Genomic DNA, 27,076 nt, shown 5'->3' with positions numbered 1-27,076 from the left:
CTGGGTCAACATCCTGGAACTCACCCCTTAACAGCACTTTGGGTCAGCCTCCACAAAATGGTCTGCAACAGTTCAAGAAGTGAGCTCACCACCATTTTCTTGAGGGCACCTACTGATGAGCAATAAATGCTGGGCTGGCTAGTGATACCCCCATTCCAGGAATGAATGCACCTGTTCCAGATGTACGAATTTCCAACTCCTACATATGAATGCATACAGGGGTGTAATTTTAAGGATCCAACATACAAACATTTCCTTTACTTATGAATAGCTATTTTGTACTGCCCTGCATTGTGTTCTGACTTGCGTATAAACCGACTTGCAAATGAGTTCAAAAATGGAACTCATTCACAACCCAGGGACTGCCTGCAATAAAAAAAATGAACTTACTACACATTGATGCTGTGGATTGCACAGATATCCATCAGTACACACGCAGTACAGCTGCTATACACCAATTGCCATGCCACCGTTATTGTGTTTTATTTAACTAATTGTTTAAACAGATCACTGAATGATTATCTGCAGATATATCAAATTGTTTTAACTACTCAACCTGTAAATGTAATTACAATACTTGTATCTCCCAAAAATGAACATAAACCACTGACCCCATTTAAAAAGAGAGAGCTAAAAATCTAATTTCCTTCATTCACCAAATTTGCAAGCTCACACTTTGTTTTTATTATAGAATCCCTACAGTGTGGAAACAGGCCCTTCAGCCCAACAAGTCCACACTGACCCTCTAAACAGTACATAATTGGCAATATAACATGGTCAATTCACCTGACCCGCCCATCTTTGGATTGAGGGAGGAAACTGGAGCACTCAAAGGAAACCCATGCAGACACGGGGAGAATGCACAAAATCTACACAGACATTTGTCCAAGACTGGAATCAAGCCTGTGCCCCTGGTGCTGTGAGGCAGCAGTGCTAACCACTGAGCCACCATGCCACCCCCTGTGCCTGTTTGAGCTGCACTCAGTGACAAGTTGCTAATTCATTGGTTGCTTACTTTGTGCATTTCAAAATTCCACCCATATTTACATTGTCTGAAATTCTACAGAGATGAATCCACATTGCTGGCTAGAGAACTTATTTCAGCCACCTAATGAATTCCCGATGACTCAGACTTGGATAACTCCAGGAGTAGTGAATTGCTCAGACATTCCCACCAGAATAGGAAATACATTAGGATGCCTGTGATAAGCCAAAATTGCAGGCTGGTCTCTCCACATTAGTCAAAGTCATGCCTTTTTGTCATATGACCATCCCAACCAATTGGAAGGAGGTTAGGCCAATGTGGTGCAAAACAACAGAGAAAGAGAAATTCCACCATCGAGTTTGTCACTGATTCTGAAACACAAAGCAAACATCTTGGAAGAACTTGACAAATGGTGATTCCCTCCAGCAAGGAAGATTTTGAGGAAGATTGACTATCCAGCCATCGAAGCTCAGCTAATGTGGTGCAAGACCACTCATGCAGAAAATATTCTCATGTCTGGCCCAATCCTGGAAAGGGACGTTCCGTAGTAAAGAGCTAGGCCACAGGAGTTAACCTGGAGTGGTGGATGGCAGGATGGATTCAAATGAGGCTCAACATTATACAGGTATTCCCTGTGGTAAGTGAAGATGGTAGCAAAGACAGATGGTTGGTTGCAAAACATTATTACTGATGTCCTCAACTAATATGCAGCAAAGGATATGGTAATGTGAAATATTTGGGACTGTTTCAATGTCTTTTTTAACCAGATTGTTCTTTAATGTTTAAAGGTGTAATGGTGGAACGTGAAACAAGAAATGCATCACTGTTATAGTCTGCAGCAAAAAGCTGCTGCTTCTTGTGATAGGGAAGTTCAGAAAGCCACTTACTTCACAAAGGTCAAAGACATGGCCAACAAAACCATCTGACGATCTCCAGAATTTCTGAGGCATGCATCAGGAAAGTGGACAAAATGTATCAGCAAAACAAAGGAAACATTATTCTCGTTATGACAATTGCTCCGCACACCCTGACATCATTGGCCTCAAGAGCATCAAGGTGATATTCCTGCCTCTCAGCAGCGTAACTAAGCCCCAGTCACTGGTCCAAGGCTCAGGATATGATTAAGAATTTAAATGTCAACTACCAATGTCAGCTGATCTCTCCATTACTGAGGCCATTGATACCAAGTAGGAGTACAATACAGCTCCTCTAGAGGCCATGATCACAACAAGGAAGATGTGGACCATAACAATGGAAGCCACAGTCAGCAGCTGCTTTTGTGACGCTAGGTTCAAATGGATGAAAATTGTGCAAGACCCTGAGAACTAGGAGGAGCAGGGTGGGGACAGCTGACAGGGCTCTCTTCACTTACCAGTGGGAGAATCGCATAGAAATTACAGACAAAATGACCATGGAATCTGTACTGAAGTGGACAACATCATCTGTTGCACAACAGAGCTGACAGATGAGGCAGTCCTGGATGTTATACATTCCTCAGCTGCAGAGGTTAATGATTCTGAAGAGTCTGATGAACTCATTCATTCATCTGTTTCCCTAGTTGTAGCCACAAAACTCCTTTGGGTTTTGAGACAGCGGCATAAGAACATGGAAAAATCAGTTTGACTTAATGTAAGTACCACACCGGTCCAAAGGCCAACCTAAGAAAGAAAAGACTGCTGACTGTATCCACAACTAATTCCCAATATTTTTCAATATCTTTTCCTGTGTAAGGTTAGGGGCTGGTCTATCATTGTAGGGGCATTTAGCTCAGTTTGCTGGATGGCTGGTTTGCAACTCTGAACAAAGTCAATAGCATGGGTTCAATTCCTGTTAATAGTTGAGGTTACCATGAAGGACTCTTGATCTCAACCATAAATGCGAGGTGCTGCATTTTGGGAAAGCAAATCTTTGCAGGACTTATACACTTAATGATAAGGTCCTAGGGAGCGTTGCTGAACAAAGAGACCTTGGAGTGCAGGTTCATTGCTTCTTGAAAGTAGAGTTGCAGATAGATAGGATAGTGAAGAAGACGTTTGGTATGCTTTCCTTTATTGGTCAGAGTATTGAGTACAGAGTTGGGAGGTCATGTTGCGGCTGTACAGGACATTGGTTAGGCCACTTTTGGAATATTGCGTGCAATTCTGGTCTCCTTCCTATCAGAAAGATGTTGTGAAACTTGAAAGGGTTCAGAAAAGATTTACAAGGATATTGCCAGGGTTGGAGGATTTGAACTACAGGGAGAGTTTGTATAGACTGGGGCTGTTTTCCCTGGAGCGTTGGAGGCTGAGGGGTTTATAAAATTTATAAAATCATGAGGAGCATGGATAGGATAAATAGACAAAGTCTTTTCCCTGGGGTGGAGGAATCCAGAACTAGATGGCATAGGTTTGGGGTGAGAGGGGAAAGATATAAAAGAGATCTAAGGGGCAACCTTTTCATGCAGTGAGTGGTAAGTGTATGGAATGAGCTGTCATAGGAAGTGGTGGAGGCTGGTACAATTGCAACATTTAAAAGGCATCTGGATGGGTATATGAATAGGAAGGGTTTAGAGGGATATGGGCCAAGTGCTGGCAGGTGGGACTAGATGAGGTTAGGATATCTGGTCAGCCTGGATGAGTTGGACTGAAGGGTCTGTTTCCATGCTGTACATCTCTATGACTGTATGATTCTAAATGCTAAATGCAAACCAGATAGCATTTTAGAAATTTTTTTTATTTATTCATGGGTTGAGGGCATCACTGGCTAGACCAACATTTATTACCCTCACTCAACAAATACCAAAGCCATTGTCATAGGAACATTGAAAAATAAACAGGCCATTCAGCCTTCCAAGCCTGCTCTGCTGTTCAATTAAATCAAGGCTGAAATGCATTCCAACTCTATCTTTAACCTTTAGTTCAATACCCCTCAATGTACTTGGTTAATACACATGTATTGATCTTAAATTTAAAATGATTAACTGAGCTGGCATCTGTTGATTTTGTGGATGTGAGTTAGAAACCTCTATACTCTGGTATAAAGTGTGTCAGAACATCTCTCCTGAATGGTCTGATTTTGATATTGAAGTTTTACCCTGATCTTCAATATCCTCAGTTTTGTAAAAGTAATTTCACTCCATCTACTCTTCAATTTTCTTCACACTGTTAATAACCTCCATGAAATCACTCCTTAACTTTCTTTATTCCAATAAATACAACTATAGTTTATGTAATCGCTCCTGATAATTTAACTGTTGAAGCCCTGGTAATATTCTAGTGAACTTGCACTGAGTTCCTGCCAAGGGGCTAACATGTCCTTCTGACGTGAATGCCTGGAAACGTATGCCATGTTCCAAATACTTGTTGGTGCCACCTTCATATTACAACGGTCTTCAAACATCTCTTCCTCCACTGAGAGGTAATTAGTTAACTGTTAGCTAACTTCCTCAGTTAAATAAATTACAATCACTAGGGAAAGGGGACTAGGATGAAATGCTGATAAGTCTTTAGGCACCAATGGGTTTCATCAAGGGTCTTAAAGAAGTGGCTGATGAGATGGTCAATACTTTTTTTTAACTTGTCCAAAATTCCCATGATTCTCAAAGAGTCCCATCAGGTTGGAAATTAGCAAATATAATTTCTCTACTCAAGAAAGGAGAGAACCAACAAGTAGGAAACTACACTCCTGATAGCATAAGCTCTGACACAAGGAAAATGCTAAAATTTCTTATGAACAAGCCAGCAGAGGAGAATTTAGAAAATGCAATCAGACAGAGTCAACGTGGTTTTGTGAAAGAAAATCATGTCTGACTAATGTATTGCTGATCTCCAAGTAAATAAGGAGCAATTGGTTGAAGTGGAACCTGTTGATGTAGTGTACTTAGATTTCCAAAATGTATCTGACAAGATACCACATTGAAAGTCACTGCACACAATAAAACTTGCTGATGAAACATGTTGGTATGAAACTAAGTAATGGGGAGGGCATAAGGAATCTGCAAAGAGTTAAGTGAGTGGATGAAAAAATGACATATGGGGTATAACGTGACACAATGTGAACTTGTCCACTTCGACAGCGAGGATAGAAATGTATCCTATTACTTAGTTAAAAATCACACAACGCCAGGTTATAGTCCAACAGGTTTAATTGGAAGCACTAGCTTTCGGAGCAACACTCCTTCATCAGGTGATTGTCACCTGATGAAGGAGCGTCGCTCTGAAAGCTAGTGTTTCCAATTAAACCTGTTGGACTATAACCTGGTGTTGTGTGATTTTTAACTTTGTACACCCCAGTCCAACACCAGCATCTCCGAATCATCCAATTACTTAAGTAGAGACAAACTTTAGAGGAAGTGGTGGATGCAGATACGTTACAATGTTTAAGCAACATTTAGATAATTACATGAATCAGAAATGTTTGGAGGGATATGGGCCAAGTGCAGGCAAGTGGGAGTAGTTTTGTTTGGGATTAAGGTCGGCACAGACTGGTTGGACCAAAGGGTCTGTTTCCATGCTGCATAACTCCATAACTCTGAGGTACAGTGGGATTATGGATGCCCCAGTACATATATCACAAAATATTAGCACACAGTGATTAGGAAGTCAAATGAAATGTTATCAATTATTGCAAGGGGAATGGAGTATTGATGTTGGATGTATTACTATAGTTATATATGATATTGGTGAGACAGTATCTAGAACACAGTGTTTAGCATTTGTTTCCTGATTTAAGAAAGGTTGAATAGAGGAATCTGTATCCATTAGAATTTACAAGAATGAGAGGTAATCATATTGAAATATGTAAGATCCTGAGGGGAACTTAGCTGAGTGGGTGTGGAAAGAGTGTTTTCCCTTGCAGACATGCCCAGAACCAGCAGTTACTGTTTAAAAAGAATGGATATGTTATTAAGATGAGGATGAGAAATGTTCTTCTGCTCTAAGAATTGTGAGCCAATGGAACAAAGCTCCCCAGAGAGGAGTGGAGGCAGAGAATCATTGAGCAGTTTTAAAAACAGAAGAATTTCTGCAGAGACATTCTTGATTCACCATGGAGTCACAGCATGTCTGGAATAGTCAGGGAGGTAGAGTTGAGGTCACAATCAGATCAACTATGATCTCATCAAATGGTACAGCAGGCCAAATGGACTGAATGGCCTACTCCTGCTCCTAATTCATATGCGCATACAATTGTCATGTGAGGACCCACAGAAGAACCTGCAAAAAGGTACAACTTGGATAATTGAGCAAAGAGGAGTCTCCCAGCCTGTTGTACTGCATTTGGGGTCCAGTCAGGGACTTGTATACCTGCAAAAAAACCTTTGGTGACCTTTACAGTGCAATCCTCAAATTTTAAAAGCTAACAGGGTGGTTAAAAAGAAGTTTAGCAAGCTTGCCATTTTTTTTTCTAATAGAAATTCATCTAACAGCTCACTAAGACTTCAGTTCCATTAGGGCATCTCGGCCAAGCATAGGTGAGAACTCATGATCTCTCTGTTATGTCTAGCACAGGACCAATGGGAGCAGCCCAATGCTACAGCAGCATCACTCGAGTCCTCAAAAACTGCAGCCACACATCGAGCACATCATTCAAACACACCATCCACCAGCACAGATACACACACCTCAGTGCATCCCCAATCACATTTAGAATGGGGGCAGCAATGGGTAAAAAGCAGATCATGAGCAAGCAGGAGCAAAGACAGGGTCAGAGTGTGCTATAGTGCCCTTCAGATGACAGAGGATGGACCCGACCAGACTTAACTGGGGGCAGATATACAGCCTTGGAAACATGCCTTATCCAGTCGAGTGAGGTGTGTGTCCGTCCATATGTTCGAGTTCCTTCAGACAGGGTGCAGTCCAAGGTTGACAATGGAGATGTCCATTCAGCTCATGTGTCCTGCCATTGGCCCAGGATTTTGAACATGAGCTTCTCCACTGAGAGCATGGTCAACCTCATGTAAAGTCATAGCTAGCTGCATTTGAGCAGACACAGGAATAGGAGACTGACAGAATGCAGGCTACATTCTCTAGCATTGACCAGTCAGTGGTGCAAATTATATGAAAGCTCATGGATTGGATGCAAGTTATGGTCCAACTGATCCTGGAGTGATTATCCACAGCAAGCTTTCTTGGACTCTTCATGTGGATGCACTGGTTACAAAGGCCCAACAATGTCTCTTCTTCCTCAGGCAGCTGAGGAAATTTGGCATGACGACGAATACCCTTGCCAACATTTATAGGTGCGCCATCGAAAGCATTCTGTCTGGATGTATCACTACCTGGTATGGCAACTGTGCCATTCAAGATCGGAGACGGTTACAGAGAGTGGTGAACGCGGCCTGGACAATCACAAAGGCCAACCTCCCATTTATACCATCCATCTACCAGGCCCGCTGTCAAGTAGGGGCCACCAGCATTCTCAAAGATCCATCCCACCCTGGCAGTGCTTTTCTACAACCTCTACCATCGGGGAGAAGGTACAGAAGCCTGAACACATGCACCAGCTGATTTTGTAACAGTTTCTACCCTACCATTGCTAGGATACTGAATGGACTCACAAACTCTGACCTGTGTTTTTGTTTTTGCTGCTGTTTACCTATCATTTACTTATCTATGCTATTTAATTCTGTGATCTACCTGTATTGCTCACAAGACAAAGCTTTTCACTGTGCTTTGGTACACGTGACAATAAATTCAATTAAATTCAATTCAAGCAATCCAAAGTGTTGAAGCATTCACTGCTGAAAATGAGGATACCATCCCTCATGGACCCCCATTGTGATCATTGGCCTCCTCAGCCTCTCCAACTAAAGGACCATCAATACAGCCGGGCCCTGTAATGAAGACTGGCCCTGCCTTGATATCACTGCAGCACCCCTTATTAGCATTCTGACAACGAGGTGACCATCAAAGGCATCCAAGCAGCAAATGGTCACATGGAAACAGGCTGCATTCACCTCGGGTCATAAGGGAAACACTGTGCAGAAGTGGGGGAGACCAACAGCCACCACAGTGTTTAGTGTACTGTCTGATGACCTTGACTTGGGCTTGTGGGAATTACTAACTTTTAATTACACTGGAGGTGTTGTGTCATGATCCCAGACAAGTGAGCTTCCATTCTTTAATGGCAATCCGCAAAGGAGAGGAGAGATGGCAAAGGGAGGCAATGGTCTTTCGATGTGCCATCTGTGTACCATGCAGTGCTGCTAAAACTGGAACTATTCAACGTTGTACATTTTCTGGCTGTGTTCCCATGCCCACAGCAGGCAGTCTTGCTGGATGGAAAGAGTTCAAGTGAATTGTACCTGGATCAAATATGCCCTGGCATTCTCACCATTCTGATGACAGCTTTGACTCCTGAGACAGGAGTCCTGTGCAGACTCCTGTGCAAAACAGCCACCATCCTGCCTTGTAATTCCTTCTCAACAACAGAAGAGCCGTGGGTCGATCTAGCAATTCAATCTCTTCGAGGTCTCCATCTCTCCAGGGGACCGTGCAGCAAATAACTGTAACACGAGGACTTTGGCAAGAGGCGAAGTATCTGAAAGGCATCTTCAGAAGGCCGATGGTTTGTCAGCTTCAGTTGTAGCACCTCTGCCCCTGTGTTTTGGAACTTGTCAGCAGCCACATCATTGATGGAAATCCCTTATTGCCAAGAATCCATCCACAGGGTTGCAGAATTGGCAGGAAGAGCAATGGGCCCCAGGACTGCTGTGGGAGGAAGGTGCCAGGATACCAACACACATGAGCTTGAAGCACTTGTAAAGGTTGCATACTGGCTAAATGTCACGGAAGTGGAAGTTTTGCTGTTGATCCATCTCAGTTATTGTTTATTCTGCAGCTTAAAGGGTGCAATCAATAATGGCCTGGAACTGCAGAAATCCAGCAATGGAGGTGAATCCTTGTGCATGGGACCCCATCAGTTTAAACTTGATCGTCCTCCCAGGGTTCAGAAATATTGCATTAGTGACAGGTCCACAAAAATCCTTGGAAAGGCCAGGTGAAAAGAATTTCAAAGCCCTGGTAATTTATAGGAGAGCACGGCCAGAGGTACTGCAAGGTCTGAGGGCAGAATCTCAATTATGACCTGGCTAGATGGGTGCAGTTGCCTCTGGTATTGTCTCTCTGATACATCGGGGGAGCTTCTTCAGTCAGTACATTACCCTCATTTGCCTCCTCTGCTTTCCTTATGGCCAGGGCTCTGCACCTGCTACTGAGGATATTGATTCTCACAATCTCTTCTCATCTGTACCTCCTGCTCCATTCATTACCTGTCCACCTGTTGGCTTGCTTGCAGTGCACTCTACCCATAATATTTATTGTACCCTAATTTTATGATCCCACGATCCTTGAAATGTCAGGAACTGCTGAGTACACACAGACCATTAATTCCATTAACTTTGCTCATGGGTGGTCACTGTGGATGAAAGCCCCTCTCAGCCATGCACTGCTTTATGAGCCCACCTTGTCAAATGATGCAGATATAACGGGCTCCTCACTGCACTGTTGCCTTCCTTTGCTGTTCAAGGTCCAACATGAATCCCACATCTTCGCTCATAAGTTGCAACTGAGTTCTTATCAAACCGCCTGTGTGCTGGCAAACAGCTGAATTAGTTATTGTTCAAAGTCAGGTGGGTCACCAGGTCACAATTTAACCCCAATCATAAACCTTACAGACCACCACAACAGATTGGGGATGCTGGCACGATGGCTGGGGTCAGAAAAGTATGCATCTGCCGACCTCAGTCCCCAATCCCAATTTGCCAACAAGATCCTGCTCCACTGGATACTTCCCTCTCGCTTGAGAACATAACCCATTATCCCCACTCTCTGCCTTTTACCACTGAATCAATCACAGCTATTGACCATTGAAAGACATGACCAATGCATCTCCGAGAGGTGAGGAGATCATGAACAAAAGGTACATGGATCCATAAAGTCCTAGAGCACAGAAGGAGGCCATTTAGCCTCTTAAGCTTGTGCCAGCTCTCTGAAAAGCAATCCAATTAGTCTCACTCCCCTAATCTTATGCAACTAACTCTCTTCAAGAATATAAATAATCCATTTTGAATGCTACTCCTGAACTTACTCCTGCTACCTTTTCAGGTGGTACATTCCAGAGCATCATAACTCACCGTGTAAAATAAACAAAAATTCTCATTTTCTTTCTGAATTTTTTTTCTGCCAATTAATATATCTTAACTCTGTTTACTGTCCTCTGGTTACTGACCATCTTCTTGTGGACTCCACGCCTAATCTATCTTTTCATTTTGTGTTAAATTTGTAAATCACATGGAAGCCTATCTTTTGCTGAGTCCGTTTTCTCGAAAGATCGCTGAAAGATTAATCAGCTCACAGCAAGTACAAACCTAAAATCTACTCCACACTTTATCGCAAAGAGCAACCAGCAAAGACTGATGCAATCAGCTTTCAACAATGAAGCCAGTGTCTAAGTTCCCTGCCCTTGAGAAGGACAAATCCTCTTAGCATCTCTGGCATGGAACACCATGGCACTGAACTCATAACCATGGATGAAAGTTTGATCCATTTGCATGATGTCCTCCAATCCCATATCCTCAATCTGTTAATTCTCGGAAAGCCTCAACTAATTGTAAATTGTCACTTCCTCAAAAAACTCAATCATGTTTTGTGAGCCACAGCCTTCTCCACACAGTGCTATGCTGCCTATAGCTAATAAGTCCATATATATAAGTAAATCCTGTCCCCAAGAATCTTTTCCAATAATTTTCCTACTGCTGAAACAAATAAACAAAACAAACATTTCTCCATCAGTATCGTCAGCTGTAATTTTGAGCAACACTCTCACTGCAAAGGACCTCAAACCAAGACCAAGTATTAAAATGCAATTGAGATACAAAAACGCAAAAATTGGAAGAACCTCATAAAAATCAAACACGAGAAGCTTAAATAAATTGTTGGAAAACTAGATTCCAAGTAACTTACAGGTCCCAGTACTACATGCCATCAATTTGCCAAGCAGCATCAGAGGTTTTGACTGCTCCCTATCTCATTTATCCCAACTTGAAGGGCAACAGGGATAGTCTGGGAAATTACAGATCAGTGAACTTTATGCCAGTGGTCTGGAAATTATTGGAGAAGGTTTTTAGGGACAGGATTTACTCATATATATGGGCTTATTAGTGATCGGCAGCATAGCCTTGTGCGGAGAAGGTCGTGTCTCACAAACTTGATTGAGTTTTTCGAGGAAGTGACAAAGATGTTTGAGAAGGGCAGGGTGGTGAGTGTTGTCCACATGGACTTTAGCAAGGCCTTTGACAAGGTCCCTCACGGCAGGCTGATACAAAAGGTGAAGTCACATGGGATCTGCAGTGAGTTAGTAGGATAGATACAGAACTGGTTTAGTCACAGAAGACAGAGAGTAGCAGTGGAAGGTGTTTTACTGCCTGCAGGTTTGTGACACGTTGTATTCTGCACAGGATCCCTATTGTCCTACTAATGGGGACACATAAATAATTTAGAGAATAATGTAGGTGGCCCGATGTAGGTTTGTGGATTACATAAGGATTGTGGAAGCTACGGATAATGAGGTGGATTGCCAGAGGATATAACAGGATATAGATAGGCTGGAAACCTGCTAGAAATGGCAGATGGAGTTTAATCTGAACAAATGTGAGGTGACACATTTTGAAAGACCCAATGCAGGAGGGAAATATACAGTAAATGGCATAACACTGAGTAACATAAACATACAGAGGGATCTCTGCCCACAATTTTTTGCAGCTGTATAGAACTTTAGTGAGGCTACATTTGGAATATTGTGTAAAGTTCTGGTTGCCACATTGCCAGAAGGATGGGGAAGCTTTGGAGAGGGTTCAAAAATGGTTTACCAAGGTGTTGCTTGGTTTGGAGGATATTAGCTATGAGGAGAGATTGGACAAACTTGGTTTGTTTTCATTTGAAAGTCAAAGATGAGGGGTGACCTGGTAGAACTTTAAAAAACTACGGTGGTTAGTTGGTGTCTTTTTCCCAGGATGGAAATGACAATTAGTAGGGGGCATAGGTTTAAGGCAAAAGGGGGAATGTTTACAGGAGATGTGAGAGACAAGTTTTTTTATACAAAGTGTGACAAATGCCTGGAATGTGCTGCAGAGGACATCGTGGACGCTGATACAACAGCAACATTTAGGAGGCATCTTGACAGACATATGAATAGGCAGGAAACAGGAGGATACAAACCATGTAGGGGCAAAAGGTTTTTAGTTTAGAAAGGCATCATGTATAGGTGCCATCTTAGTGGGTCTGTTCCTGTGCTGTAATGTTCTTTGTATCTTTGTATCTTCAAAGGAAACAAACATTAAAGATCACCAACTCTGACTATCTAAGTCCTCCTTTTTACTACTCATGTGAGGAAACATAAGCTCAAATCTTTGCAAAATAGCAACACAGAGGAATGCCATTTCACTCATCATGTGGGCGGCACGGTGGCACAGTGGTTAGCACTGCTGCCTCACAGCGCCAGAGACCCGGGTTCAATTCCCGTTGGGTTGCCTCCGGGTGCTCCGGTTTCCTCCCACAGTCCAAAGATGTGCAGGTCAGGTGAATTGGCCATGCTAAATTACCCATAGTGTTAGGTAAGGGGTAAATGTAGGGGTATGGGTGGGTTGCGCTTCGGCGGGGCAGTGTGGACTTGTTGGGCCGAAAGCCCTGTTTCCAAATTGTAAGTAATCTAATCTAATGTTGGTGCCCCTGTTTCCAAATTGTAAGTAATCTAATCTAATGTTGGTGCCTGCCTTTGGAAAGATGTATTCTCTTGGACTTACTCTCTTGTGCTTTCCCCATGAACCTGCAAATGTTTCCAGTATTTATTCAGACCCTTTTGAAAGTTATTACTCAATCTGCTTCTAAAACACTTGCCGGCAATCCAAAACTTTCAGGCCACAGGGTGAGTCTTTCACTAACCCACACAATCAAGCCAGTTGGAAGAGATAGTCTTAGCAGCAGAAATGTGGGGAAGAAAAGCAGAATAAGTTTATATTTAAGTTGGAAGCTGGATAAATATTTACCATCATCTGTCAGACCTAAAACAAACAACAAAAACATTTTGTATCTGTCCTGTTAAATCAAATAATGATAGAGGGACGCAAATGGGATTTTCTAGGATTCTATGTCTTCTACCCAACAGCCCACTCTCATTAAAACATTCCACATTTTAGGTGCTTGAATACATATCTAGCGTCAGTGTCATGAAATAACTACATTTTCTCCGGATAGGTTATACCTTACAATTTCCTCTTGATCTAAATTCAAGTGTGACCAATGATATGGGGTTCATGGTGAATGGTCGGCAAAACAGCGTAAACCGATCTGAGGAGACAAACTATTGGGAATCAGGGATGACAAGATGTATCAGTTGACAGTAGATATTGGAATATAGCCAATACCTTGTCTGAAAACGGGGAAAGACTGTTAATTGCTGTTACTTTGGAAGACCGGGGGGGGGTTAATATATTAATGTCCCAGCTTGGGCACATGCTGTTACGAACGTGCTAAGTTAATAAAATGAAACCTGAGTTTACAGATGATGTGGAGGAGTCTGACTTAAGATTGGGGTACAGACAGACTCTAACCTCACAGCTTTATTGCATTGTCTGAGCTGAGATGTCACCTTTTGTTATAAAACCTCAAGTTATCTCGAGAATGTGACTTAAAAGAATTTCTGGGATTTACATATTAATGGACCAAAACCTGCAACCCGTTCTAAAAGATGAATGACCTAACAACAATCTAGGTTTGTTTGATATATCAGTTCAGTTGCATGACACTGTAATCTTTTGCAATAAATTCTGTGTCTTATGATCCTGCTCCACAACCACCTGATGAAGGAGCGTCGCTCCGAAAGCTAGAGATTCCAAATAAAACTGTTGGATTATTACTTAGTGTGGTGTGATTTTTTAACTGAGTTTACAGAAACATAGTGTGTGCATGTGTGTGCGTGAGAGAGAGAGAGAGAAAGAGGGAGTATGTGTGTTTGTGCTTTTGTGTGTGTGTGTCTGTGTGATAAAGCTCAATGAGTGAAGTGAAGCCATTTGCAAGCCCAACACAGAAGAAAGGGCAGACCCAACAATCCTACAAATGGGAATTACTTTGTGGCACCAAATAAACTGTTGGGTCCCCAATTCTAAGAAAGAAGGCCAAGATTATGTGACACAGAGGGTAGTAAATCCGTGCATCAAAATGTTTGAGCATTTACTAAGGTTTACCTTCTGACATTTCATCAATAGTATCCACATTTGTTCAAAAGAAAATAACTGCATTCTTTTCCAATACTTTGGCATTTAATTGAAATTAAATATATCAGAAGGCCTTGTTTGTAGCAGCGGTTATATAGTTGTGACTTGCTGTACATCAGATGACAGAAAGTGCCTACACTAATTACTCCATTTATTGATCCAGCTTTGGAAAAGCACAACATAAGAGGATTAAATGTCAGCAGCAAATAAACAAAACAGATTGAATAACCTGATCAACTTCAGCAGATTTAAATAAGTCCATAGTAGAAAGTAGATACAATTAACTACAAATGAATGGGTCAAAAAGGAATCACGCAGACAGAGAGCTTTATGTACAATTGAAACTGAGGAAACTGAGGATCAGCAATGACGAAGGAGAGACGATGCAACGTCAAGATATTCAATGTATCCATTCATAGAAAACTGCTTTAAGAACCTATGTCTGACATCAAACTTCTCTTTTTACTATTAGCTTTCTGGCACTGTATACTGTAATTGACTCCTGTTCTAATTCAAGAGTCCAATGTCATGAGGCCACAAATTGCATTCCTGTTCCATATTGGCCATGTACTATAATTTCTAACTGCGCCAACAGGCCTCAGCAATATCTTTACTGTTTCAATATTTTTACAACACAGAAAGTTTTAAAATATAACTCAAATGGAAAAAAAATTCAGAAGTGCACACAGATACAACATAATTCAAATTGTCACGGTCAATGGCAGATTTACACACTGACTCGGATTGTCACTGCTGGGAGGCACACATGTACTTACTGCAGAACAGAGGAGTTTTTAATACCACCATCTGGGCAGCAAACTGCTTGAATAATTTGCCACACGGCACAGGCTCTTTATAGAGGGATGTACTTGACAGAGTCAAAAGTTAATGTTACTGGCTGTTCACATTTCTCACACCAGCACCATTTTGAACTCCAAACGAGGCTTGAAATTCCAGCTCTGAATAATATCTTTGGACAGTAAGATTTACATCGAGGAAAATAGATGGGGTGGTCAGTTATTGGACACTAGGGATGATTCTTGTGTTAGGCAGCATTTCAAAACATTTAAAAGAGCAATTACTACACGGGACTCTCCTGTCAGGGGCACAGTTAAGAGTTTCTGTGGCAGTGAGTGTAAGTTTAGGAAGATATGTTGCTTTCCTGGTGCTACGATTGACGGTGTCTCTAAACATTTCAAGCACATTGATAAAGGGGAGATTGGGAAGCCAGAAATTATTTTACACATTGGTAAGAATGGTTAATTCACATAGAGCTCACAATTAAAAGGAGAGAATAATTAATCAAAGACTTAATTTTCGATTTACCTAGACAGTAAAAGAACATAAAATAAATTTATCCTGGGTTTCAGTCCATGTTTGAACACAACAGCAATGAAGTTCACTTTTCCAATCTAATCATCTGCCTTTGCTCACTTCATATGGCTGGCTTCATATGTATTAATTGCCCTGCAATGTCTTTCGAAACAGGCATCTCTTCAAATGACATTATAGATGGTCATTTAATCCAATGGAATTCATCCATTCAAAGTGATCTTGAATTTGATTGTCGCAGCCAAAGTCAGGGTTTTTCAGAACGCCCTACCCGGAGACAGGTAGTTCTTCTATAACGTAGTGGTTGCATTCTTGTGCGACCCCTCATTATAGAAAAATCACGCTTTAGAAATGGCACTTAAAGTGTTAGCGATGGAATTGTGTTACAGCCAGCACAAGTTTTAAAGGTTTGTGCTTTAGAAACAGTGTCCCCAGTTTGTCAAACACTTTATGGTGAATTCACATTCACGAAACGCATGTTATAGCATAACGACCTGCACTCCTTGTATGGAGATGAATTTCATGCAATCTACCTTCAAGGGGCCTCACTTGACCCTCAATCCTTTATTATATTTTACTTTACAGTGATATACTTGGTTTACCTTCACCACACACGTGAAAATCTTACATACAAAAATTCACTCCTTTCTAGACAGAAAAGCAGTTTTTTTCTCTAATCTCTTGGCATGTGACAGTCCCCCCAGTATATGTTTCTAAACTGAATCCAGAGCATCCATGCCTTCAAAGGAACCAGGAGATAGCGGATGGGATGGTTTTTCTCATGGGAAGTCTGAACATGCATTTGGCAGAGAGTTTTCCTGAAATCAGGAAGCAATCTGTAATGTCATAGGCAACAGGATTCAGTTGCTGTCACTGAGGGGAATCCAGGGGCTGGAGATCTCAATCGATCATCTCCCAAGTCAAATCAACTCCTCTTCCGAGAGGCAGTGAGACAAGGTCAACCCGATAATAGATTTAACACCACTTCAACCAGCCCAAACAATGTTGGATTTTCTTGTGCCATTGTTGCAAAGAGGAAAGTGGTAGTGAGCCTCTTGCTGATTGGAAGAGCCATTACCGTAGGTCTCTTCCAGGTAGGCAGATGAGGCCCCCAGATCTGGAAAATCGATGCGTCACTGTCATAAATCCCGTGCCATATCACAAGACCATGAAATATAGGAGCAGAATTAGACCATTCAGCCTTTTACATCTGTTCCACCAAACAAGCATGGCTGATATGTTTCTAAATCCTCACTCTCCCCATAACCCTTAATCCCCTCACTAATCAAGAACCTATCTATCTTTGTTTCAAATACACTCAATGACTTGGCCACCACAGCTTTCTGAGGCAATGATTTCCACAGATTAACCATCCTCTGCCTGAAGAAAGTTGAATTGAATTGAATTGAATTTATTGTCACGTGTACCGAGGCACAGTGAAAAGCTTTGTCTTGTGAGCAATACAGGCAGATCACAGAGTTAAGTCGCTTAGACAAGTATACAATAGGTAAACTGCGGCAAAAACAAAAACATAGGGACAGGTGAATGTTAAGAGTTTGTGAGTCCATTCAGTATTCTAACAACAGTAGGGTAATAACTGTTTCGAAACCAGCTGGTGCGTGTGTTCAGGCTTCTGTACCTTCTCCCAGATGGTAGAGGTTGTAGAAAAGCATTCCCAGGGTGGGATGGATCTTTGAGAATGCTGGCGGCCTTTCCTTGACAGCGGGCCTGGTAGATGGATTCTATAGACGGGAGGTTGGCCTTTGTGATTGTCCGGGCCGAGTTCACCACTCTCTGTAACCATCTCCGATTTTTAATGGCACAGTTGCCATACCAGGTAGTGATACATCCAGACAGAATACTCTCGATGGTGCACCTATAAAAGTTGGCAAGGATATTCGCCATCATGCCAAATTTCCTCAGCTGTCTGAGGAAGAAGAGACATTGTTGGGCCTTTGTAACCAGTCCATTTAAAGAGTCTATGAAGCACCCCTCATCTCAGTTCTGAAGGGCCAACCCTTCACTCTGAGGCTGTGCCCCTGCATCCCAGTCTCTCCTACTAGTGGAAACATCTTTTCCCATCCACTCTATCCAGGCCTCTCAGTATTCTGCAAGTTTAAATGAGATTCCCCCTCATCCTTCGAAATTCTGTTGAGTTACAGAACCAGAGACCTCAAATGCTCTTCACATGACAAACTCTTCGTTCCCGGGATCATCCTTATAAACTTCCTCTGGACCACCTCCAATGCCAGCACATTCTTCTTTAGACACAGAGACCAAAACTGCGCCCAGTATCCAGCTGGTCATGTTTCTCTAGAAAATGCTGAGACAGCAGAATTAACAGAGAGCCAAAATGACAGTTCCAGAAACATGTTTGAGTCCATTCCATGCAGTTTGCATCACATATTCAGAATAATGTGAGGGGAAACACCCACCCTTTGTGTTTGTGGATGATCTGTTCAGATAAGCTCAGGCCAGAATTACTTTCAGACTTTTAACACTATAGACACAGGATCTTGAGGCAGGTAACTCTGCCTGAAGGTGTTCTAGTTTCAACCTTCTAGCAAAGTCTCTGTTACCTGACCACTGAGGCTACAGTCACATCATTGCATACCTCAATGGCTCATCTGCATACTCACCAATCCCTATCTCTACATCTCTCCCATGTACATTCTCAGTTTGCCGTAATTATTAAAGTATTTTCTGAACATTGCTAGCAATTATCATTAAACATTAAGAATCCCCATTCAACTGAAAGTCCCTATAACCTCACCATCTCCTCCTAAAGTCTGATGTTCACAGTTCAGCCACTCTTTATGATATTTATGATATTGTAATTCAAAACGGTGTAGGCGGGTGATGGTCTGGCCTCCGAGCTGAAATGGGTCTCTTCATGTCAGACTTCCAGATACCAAAAGGAATGAGTGCCTCCAGGTAGTTAGTAGAGTCATTCGGAACGGAAACAAATGCTTCCAATCCAAACAGTTCATGCCGACCATAATCTCAAACTAAACTGGTCCCACCTGCCTGCACTTGGCCCATAGACCTCCAAGCTTTCCTAATCATCTACTTGTCTAAGTGTCTTTTAAATGTTGCAATTGCACCCACATTCACCACTTCCTCAGGAAGTTCATTCCATGTGCAAATCACCCTCTGTGTAAAAACATTGCCCCTCATGTCTTTTCTAAATCTTTCTCCTCTCATTTTAAAATCTGTGCTCCCTAGTCTTGAAATCCCTCAGCCGAGGGAAAAGACACCTGTTATTCACTTTACCTCTACCCCTAATGATTTTATAAACCTCTCAAGGTCACCCCTCAAACTCCTACACTCCAATGAAAAATATCCCAATTCAAAACCTTCCATGTCCAACAACACCCTGATAAATGTTTTCTGAAAGGCCTCCAGCTTAATAACATCCTTCCTATAACATGGTGACTCGAACTGGGCAATGGTTGTATCAATATCAAGACTAATGGTGTTCATTGAGAGGTTCCACTTCCTATTGACTGCCGTATTGTCGGACACACAACGCAGCACTTTCTCTATATTTTCAGTTAAAGGATCATTTGACAATGAAACACAAATAAATGGTGATATCATTCAATAAGGGCTGGTAGATATCAAATGTTCCTCTTCATAACAGTCTCATGATACTTTCAGCTTCTTTTGCCTTTCTCTCAGGCTTAAGACAGAGAGATGAGTGAATCATCTGGAGGACTACAGAGGATGGGGTTGACTCTTCAAAAAACACTTAACTGGAATGCAAAATATTGTCAAAAATCTTTGCAGACATTGTTTCTTACCCTGGAAGATTTGCCATTCAGGTCATCAGAACTACATTGATCAAACGCTGTCCTTTCTGACTGTATTTGTAGAAAACTAGGTGAGGTTAAAGTAGCTTCTGCATTCTCACAGAAAAGTTCTGTTGCTGAGAGATCTTGCTACACATGGTGAATTTGTTGTGATCTACATGTTCCAAGATCTCACCGGGCTGAATCTGTCCAGAGACTGTTGGAAGATCACTGGGACCACCTTGTAAAGTTGAGGGCATTCATATTTCCAAAACATCTTCTGTAGCTCCATGTGTGGTTTTTCTTCATTAACGGACAACTGTATTTTAAAGTGGCAACAAAGGAATGGGAGGTGACGGATCCAGCTCACTTTGGACTGGATGAATATCTGCTGCAGTAACTGAAGAGTCGGGCACTGCAGAACTTCGTTCTTCAACTGCTGAAACTGGGCCGATAGTGCTAAGCTGTGTGTGTGTGAGTGACTCCTTTCGTAGCAGCTTCCAAAGAAATAGGCTCATCCTCTTCAAACATGGCAGGATGAGCTATATAGTGAAACTGATCAAACTCTCAGAGTGATTATACTTTGCTAAGAGGTGCCTCAGCTTCTCCTTCTTCTTGGATTGAAGCTTCAGTATTTCGGGAAACGTTGAGGTAAATGCTACTGAAATTTCATCTGATTTGAGAGTTATAGTGTCATAGAGTCACATAGTGCAGAAATAGACCCTCAGGCCCAAACAGTCCATGCCAAATATAATCCCAAACTAAACTAGTCCCTCCTGCCTGCTCCTGGCCCATATCCCTCCAAATCTTTCCTGTTCATGTATATTTATCCGAATGTCTTTTAAATGTTTCAATTGCGCCCACATCCACCACTTTCTCAGGAGGTTCATTCCACACATGTGGAGAATGTGTAAAACATTTGCTCCTTATGTCTTTTTTAAATCTTTCTTCTCACCTTAAGAATGTGCTTGCTAGGGAAAATCCTAGGGAAAAAAACAACCAACATTAACTCTATCGATGTCTCTCATTATTTTATAAACTTCTATCTGGTCACCTCTCAACCTCCTATGCTCCAGGGAAAGGAGTCCTAACCTATCCAGCCTTTCTTTATTACTCAAACCTTCCAAAGCCAGCCTGGTAAATCGCTTCTGAACCCTCTTCAGCTTAATAATATCATTCCAATAACTGGGTGACCAGAACTGCACACAGTATTCCATCAATGTCTTGTACAACCTCAATATGACTTCCCAACTTCTATACTCAAAGGACTGAGCAATGAAGGCAAGCGTGCCAAACGCCTTTTAACCATTCTGCCTATATGTGACACTACCCAAAGCCCTCCATTAATTGTATAAGCCCTACCCTTGTTTGTTGTACCAAAATTCAATACCTTGCATTTATCCAAATTGAACTCCGTCAACCCATTGACCCATTTGATCAAGATCCCTTTGTAATCTTAGACATCTTCTTCACTGTCTACTATGCCACCAATTCTGGTGTCAGCCTCAAACTTACTAACCATGCCTTTTATATTATCATCCAAAGCATTTATATAAATGACAAACAGAAGAGGATCCATAACTGATCTCTGTGGAACACCACTGGTCTCTGGCCTCCAGCCTAAAAATCTACCTTCCACCATCACTCTCTGTCTCCTGCCATTAAGCCAATTCTGTATCCAATAAGCAAAGTCACCCTGACCTAACTTTACTAATTAGTCTACCATGCAGAACCTTGTCAAAGATTTTACTAAAGTCCAAATAAACAACATCTACTGCTCTGCCCTCATCAATCTTTTTAGTAAATTCCTCAAAAAACTCAAACAAATTTGTGAAACATGATTTTCTTCACACAAAACCATGCTGACTATCGCTAATCAATTTTTGCCACTCTAAATGTCCATAAATCCTATCTTTTATAATCAGCCCCAATGATTTACCCACAACCAAAGTCAGACCCACAGGTCTATAGTTCCCCAGTTTCTCCTTACAACTTTTCTTAAACAAAGGTACAGCATTAGCCACCCTCCAGTCATCAGGCACCTCACTCACGGTGATAGATGATGCAAATACATCTGCAAGGGGCCCTGTAATGTCCTCCCTTACTTCTCATAACATTCTGGGAAACATTAGATCAGGTCTTAGAGACTTATCCACCTTTATATTCTCTAATAGATCCTGAACTTGCTTTTCTGTAATGTGAACTGTTTTTAAAAAATCAACGTTTATTTATCTGCATACTCTAGACTACATTTCTTTCTCCATGGTAAAAGCTGATGCAAGATATTCATTTAGTATCTCTCGCATTTCTTGGGGTTCAACACAAAGATGGCCTCTTTGTGTCACAAAGCTAGTCCCTTCTTTTCTAAAAGCTGTTCCTTGGCTCAAAGAGACTCTGTCCTTGATTTTTGTTCAGAGAGGCAATAAACCAGGCCGCGCTCCGATCAGTCTGGTTTGGTACAGAGATGAAAAGGATTTTGAGAGGCCTTTTGTTTATATGTAAGCGGATGAGACTTCAGGCCAAAATGGTATGTTTTCCATGAGACTTCAGGCCAAAATGGTCATGTTTTCCAAGTGACTTGTATAATGAAAGGAGAGTCGTCAGCTCTCTTGCTGAACAGCTTAGTTCAGTCTTGAACTGGTGAAGAGTTGAATAGTGAGCTGTGTGGAAACTCTCCCTCTCTCTCTCTTTTTCTGCCCTTCAACTTCAATCTGCAGGCATGTGCTCCATTTATACTGGTTTTTAACGGGAGTTTGCTTATTGGGATTGTTGTGTATATTTGGACCAGCATAATTAGGTCTAGTTTGGATAGACTGAGTTCTGTAGGGGTTCTTTCTTCGGTTCTTTGTGTTTCATTGTGTAATTTTGTGAATAAATTTTTGTCTGTTTAAAATCTAGTAGTCAACCTAGCCATCTTAATCCGGGTAATTTTCACTGTACACTTACCAAAATAAATTGCAAAGTTATGATCTGGGCTGTCTGCTTAAGAATGTTTTGAGTGATCTGGCCTAGTCCATAACACTTGATCTTTAAGAGGCTCTCCCCTCTCTCTAGTTACCCTCTTACTCTTAATGTATTTGTACAGTGTCTTTGGATTATCCTTAACCTTTTCTGCCAATGCTATCTCATATCCCCTCTTTCCCTTCCTAATTTCTTTCTTAAGAATGCCCCTAGACTCTTAAAATTGATTAAGAGATTCAATTGAACCAAGTTGTCTATATCTAAAATAAGATTCTCTTTTATTCTTAACTAGAACTTCAATATCTTTATTAATCCATTGTTTCTTAATCTGACCAGCTTTACCTTTTACTCTAACAGGAACAATATGCCTCTGAATGAATGTGAGGAAGGGCAGATCGGAGAGTGGTCAGTCCCACTGAATGGTGCTGAACATTGTAAGTCATCAGCGAACATCCATACTTCTGATCTTATGATGGAGGGAAGGTCATTGAAGCAGATGATGGTGTTTGGGCCACAGAGGATCCAGTGTGCCAATTTCATGGACTATTCAACTTCTTCAATTGATTGGCTTCACCATCATTTTTTGTTCATTCGGGAGATGTTGGTGTCACTGGCTAGGAAAACATTTTTTTTGCCATCCTTAACTGCAACTGGACGTCTGGACTCACATATAGACCAGACAAGATAAGGCTGACAGATTTCCTTCTACTGTTGGCATTAGTAACCCAGATAGTTTTTTACGATCAATTTTACTAAGGAAACGTTAGATTTCACCATCTGCCGTGATGGGATTGGAACCGATGTCCCCAGAGCATCGGCTGGAGTTCTGGATTGCTAGTCCAGTAACACTGCCACTATCCCACTGCCTCCCTTTTTGGGGGTTGATTTTTTTTTTTTATTTATCTTTAAAAGGCAAGTGACCTCTTGATTTACAGAATCACTGAAAATTACTGTTGACGTCAACATGGAAGCAATTATTGAGAAATCTTGCGGCACTTCCTGTCTTTTCTGCAACTTTAGTGAGATATTTAGTTGGGAGTGCAATTATCTTTGGATCAACCTACAGAGTTTCCCCAAATCACATTGTGGTTCTGCGCTCTTAGATTCATGGAATCATACAGAATGGGAGCAGACCCTTTGGCCCAGTTCGTCGATGCTGACCAGACATCCCAATCTGACCTCGTCCCACTTGCTAGCATTTGGCCTATATCCCGCTAAACCCTTCCCAGTCATATACCCATCCAGATGCCTTTTAAATGTTGTAATTGTACCAGCTTCCATCACTTCCTCTAGCAGCTTATTCCATGTGGCTGGCTTTGAATGCTGGTGAGTTCTAATATTAAGTCTTCTCAAAGCAGCAGAGATTAGGAGCAAATTACTGCAGATGCTGGAATCTGGACTGAAAACAAAAAACGCTGGAAATCACAGCAGATCAGGCAGCATTCATGATAAGAGAGCAAATTAACGTTTTGAGTCTAGATGACTCTTCGTCATCAGAGGTTGTCATCAAGGACCTGTGGTGGTCACATGAATTGGCCAATCTATATAAATCTTTAATGAAGGAGTGCATCGATTCCCCTAGCTTCTGGGATCACTGGGGGAAATGGGAAACCTTAATAATGAGGCTTCTCCTGGAGTTAAATTAGGAACCAAACACTGACTAGTCAATATTTAGACAGATTTAGGATTGACTAAATCTGTGGAGGTTTCATCAATTCTCTGTCTGATGAGGACATTTCCACAATGGGGACTATAGCATATAAGAAACTACTGTTGCTGATTCTAATCAAGATCTGAAGCGGTTCAGTATTTGGGCATCGTTCCATGGCTCCCATCGATGTAGCTGTTTTGGTCTTTTAATGACATTGACGAATTGTAGAAGTATGACTCTATGACCTGCTGCTACTTATCAGCATACAGCATGTACTTCACTTTCCTCACTTCAAATAAGTTAAAGTTTCAGTTATTTGGGAAACCTTTTCAGGATTTTTGCCCATGGTTTTGCAATCTCACCTCATGGTTCTTCAGATTCTCCTGAGAAAACTCTCAATTGATGTCTGCCACCATGTGTTACTTGGCTTCATTTGTTCTTCAGGTGACCTCAGGCCCAGGTCTCATGATGTTTTATCAAACAGTGTTCACCTAACACTTTACACACAAGGATCTTGCAGCAGTCATCTTTAGCCAAATCTGCTCCAGTTCCAACCTTCTAACAGAGTCCCTCTGAGAATGTGGTTGAGGTCAAAATTACATGACAACATAGCTCATTGGCTCATCTGCACACATATTAACCCCTATCTCCATTCGCCCTAAACCTGACACAGTCCTCACTTGCGTCTGCTTCCATCCTGGCTAACTGGACAAGTTGAAACTTTGCTTGATTCCTCCCCTGGCTGACCCATGGACTTTAAGGCAGGTTATAGCTGCTTCCTTAGTGGCAGTGACTAATGCAGCACATACCAGGAATAAAACCATGACCTTCTTGTTCCTTGTAGCTTGGAGCTGGCTAATTATTTATTAAGTGATTATTGACAGTCAAAGGGTGTGGTCAATTATTTATTGACATAAAGACAAGTGGAAAAAGTAAATAATTTATTCCTTTAGTGGTTGACTTTGAACTGTGATGTTGGCAGCTCTTCCACCTCATTGACTTTTTGTACTATTTACACAAGACTATAACACTTCTAGATTGTCATGTCATGTCCAGTTACAGACCCAGGACTAAATGGAGTCTGGGTACATAGTTTGCCCAACATACCTTGGAGCTGTAGTCATTTATATAGTCATAGATTCATACAGGATGAAAACAGACTCTTTGGTCCAAACAATCCACGCCAACCAGACATTCCAGTCAGACCTCCCCCACTTGCCAGCACTTGGCCCATTTCCCTCTAAACCCATCTTTTCATGTACCCATCCAGATGCCTCTGAAATACTGTGATTGTATCCACCTCTATCGCTTCCTCTGGCAGCTTGTTCTACACATGCATCAATCTCTGTATGAAATAGTTGCCCCTCAGGTCCTGTTTAAATCTTTCCTTTCTCAAATTAAAGCTATGCCCTCTCGTTCTGGACTCCCCACCCGAAGAAAAAGATCTTGGCTATTCACTCATGCTTTTATAAACCTCTAGAAGGTCTTCCCTCTGCCTCAAACTCCAGGGAAAAAAGCCCCAGTCTATTCAACCTCTCCTTATAGCTCAAACCCTCCAGTCCTGGCAACATCCTTGTAAATCTTTTGTGCACCCTCTCAAGTTTAAAAACATCCTTCCTATAGAAGGGTGACCAGAATTGTACGCAGTAATCCAAGAGCAGCCTCATCAATGTTCTGAACAGCCACAACATGACAACCCAACTCCTATATTCCATGCACTGACTAATAAAGGCAAGTCTGCCAAATGCCTTCTTCACTATTCTGTCTATCTGTGACTCCACTTTCAAGAAACTATGCACCTGCACCCCAAGGTCTTTTTGTTTGGCAACACATCTCAGGGCCCCACCATTAAGTATATAAGTCCTGGCCTGGTTCTCATTACCAAAATGCAACCCCTCACATTTATTTAAATTATACTCCGTCTGTCACTCCTCAGATAAATGGTCCATCTAAACAAAGCCAGACAAACTATCCCTTATTAATCCTTACCTCAGAATGCCTCAGGCCTGAAGAAGGGTTACACCCGAAAACTTGACTTCTCCACCTCCAGTTGCTGCCTGGCTTGCTGTGTTCTTCCAGCCTCTGGCTTGTCTACCTTGGATTCCACCGTCTGCAGTTTTTTTGTCTCGAACTCAGAATCCCCTCCAACAACCTTGACACAAGCCACCATTGACATAAGGCTCACCGGTCTACAGTTGTCCAGCTTTTTCTTACTGCCATTCTTAAATAATGGCATCAGATTAGCCAACCTCCCATCTTCCAGCACCTCACCCATGGCTGTCAATGATACAATTATCTCAGCAAAAGGCTCAGCTATCTCTTCCCACAAAGTTCTGGGAAACAACTGATCAGGTCTCAGGGATTTATCTGCCTTTATATTTTGTTAAATCTTCTCTTCTGTAATATTTACTCCAAGAGAAAGGAAAAGAAAGAAGCATTTTGTGAACCATCCTCAGGAGATGTATAAGTTGGACAGGAATATGCCCACAAATCAAAAGTCAGATTCCTTGCATGAGAGCTGCCTAAATTATATCTCAAAGACCATCACCAAGGTGAAACAACGCTCTCAAATTGTTGGTTGCCAACCATCCAGGATTACCCTCAATTAGAGTCATAGAGTCATAGAGATGTACAGCACGGAAACAGACCCTTCGGTCCAACCTGTCCGTGTTGACCAGACATCCCAACCCAATCTAGTTCCACCTGCCAGCACCCAGCCCATATCCCTCCAAACCCTTCCTATTCGTATACCCATCCAAATGCCTCATAAATGTTGCAATTGTACCAGCCTACAGCACTTCCTCTGGCAGCTCATTCCATACACATACCATCCTCTGCATGAAAATGTTGCCCCTTAGGTCTCTTTTATATCTTTCCCCTCTCACCCTAAACCTATGCCCTCTAGTTCTGGACTCCCGATCCCAGGGAAAAGACTTTGTCTATTTATCCTATCCATGCCCCTCATAATTTTGTAAACCTCAATAAGGTCACCCCTCAGCCTCCGACGCTCCAGGGAAAACAGCCCCAGCCTGTTCAACCTCTCCCTATAGCTCAAATCCTCCAACCCTGGCAACATCCTTGTAAATCTTTTCTGAACCTTTTCAAGT

The 27,076-nt window shown here is 41.9% G+C and overlaps 1 long non-coding RNA gene across 3 annotated transcripts in view; it reads right to left on the bottom strand.

The window, feature by feature from the left end:
• LOC122562763 overlaps positions 1-27,076 on the bottom strand; it is a 76,185-nt gene that overhangs the window by 23,986 nt on the left and 25,123 nt on the right. The window contains exon 1 of one of the 3 annotated variants that reach the window (XR_006315410.1): positions 15,011-15,137. The exons of 1 other annotated variant lie outside the window; for it this stretch is intronic. This is a non-coding gene — a long non-coding RNA (uncharacterized LOC122562763). Of the gene's footprint in view, positions 1-15,010; positions 15,138-27,076 lie in introns of those variants that run through there. One more of the 3 variants, XR_006315411.1, reaches the window with a different exon arrangement.

The sequence above is a fragment of the Chiloscyllium plagiosum genome, chromosome 25 (assembly GCF_004010195.1).
Source record: "Chiloscyllium plagiosum isolate BGI_BamShark_2017 chromosome 25, ASM401019v2, whole genome shotgun sequence".
Classification (NCBI taxonomy): Eukaryota; Metazoa; Chordata; class Chondrichthyes; order Orectolobiformes; family Hemiscylliidae; genus Chiloscyllium; species Chiloscyllium plagiosum.
This window is presented reverse-complemented; position numbering and strand designations above follow the sequence as displayed.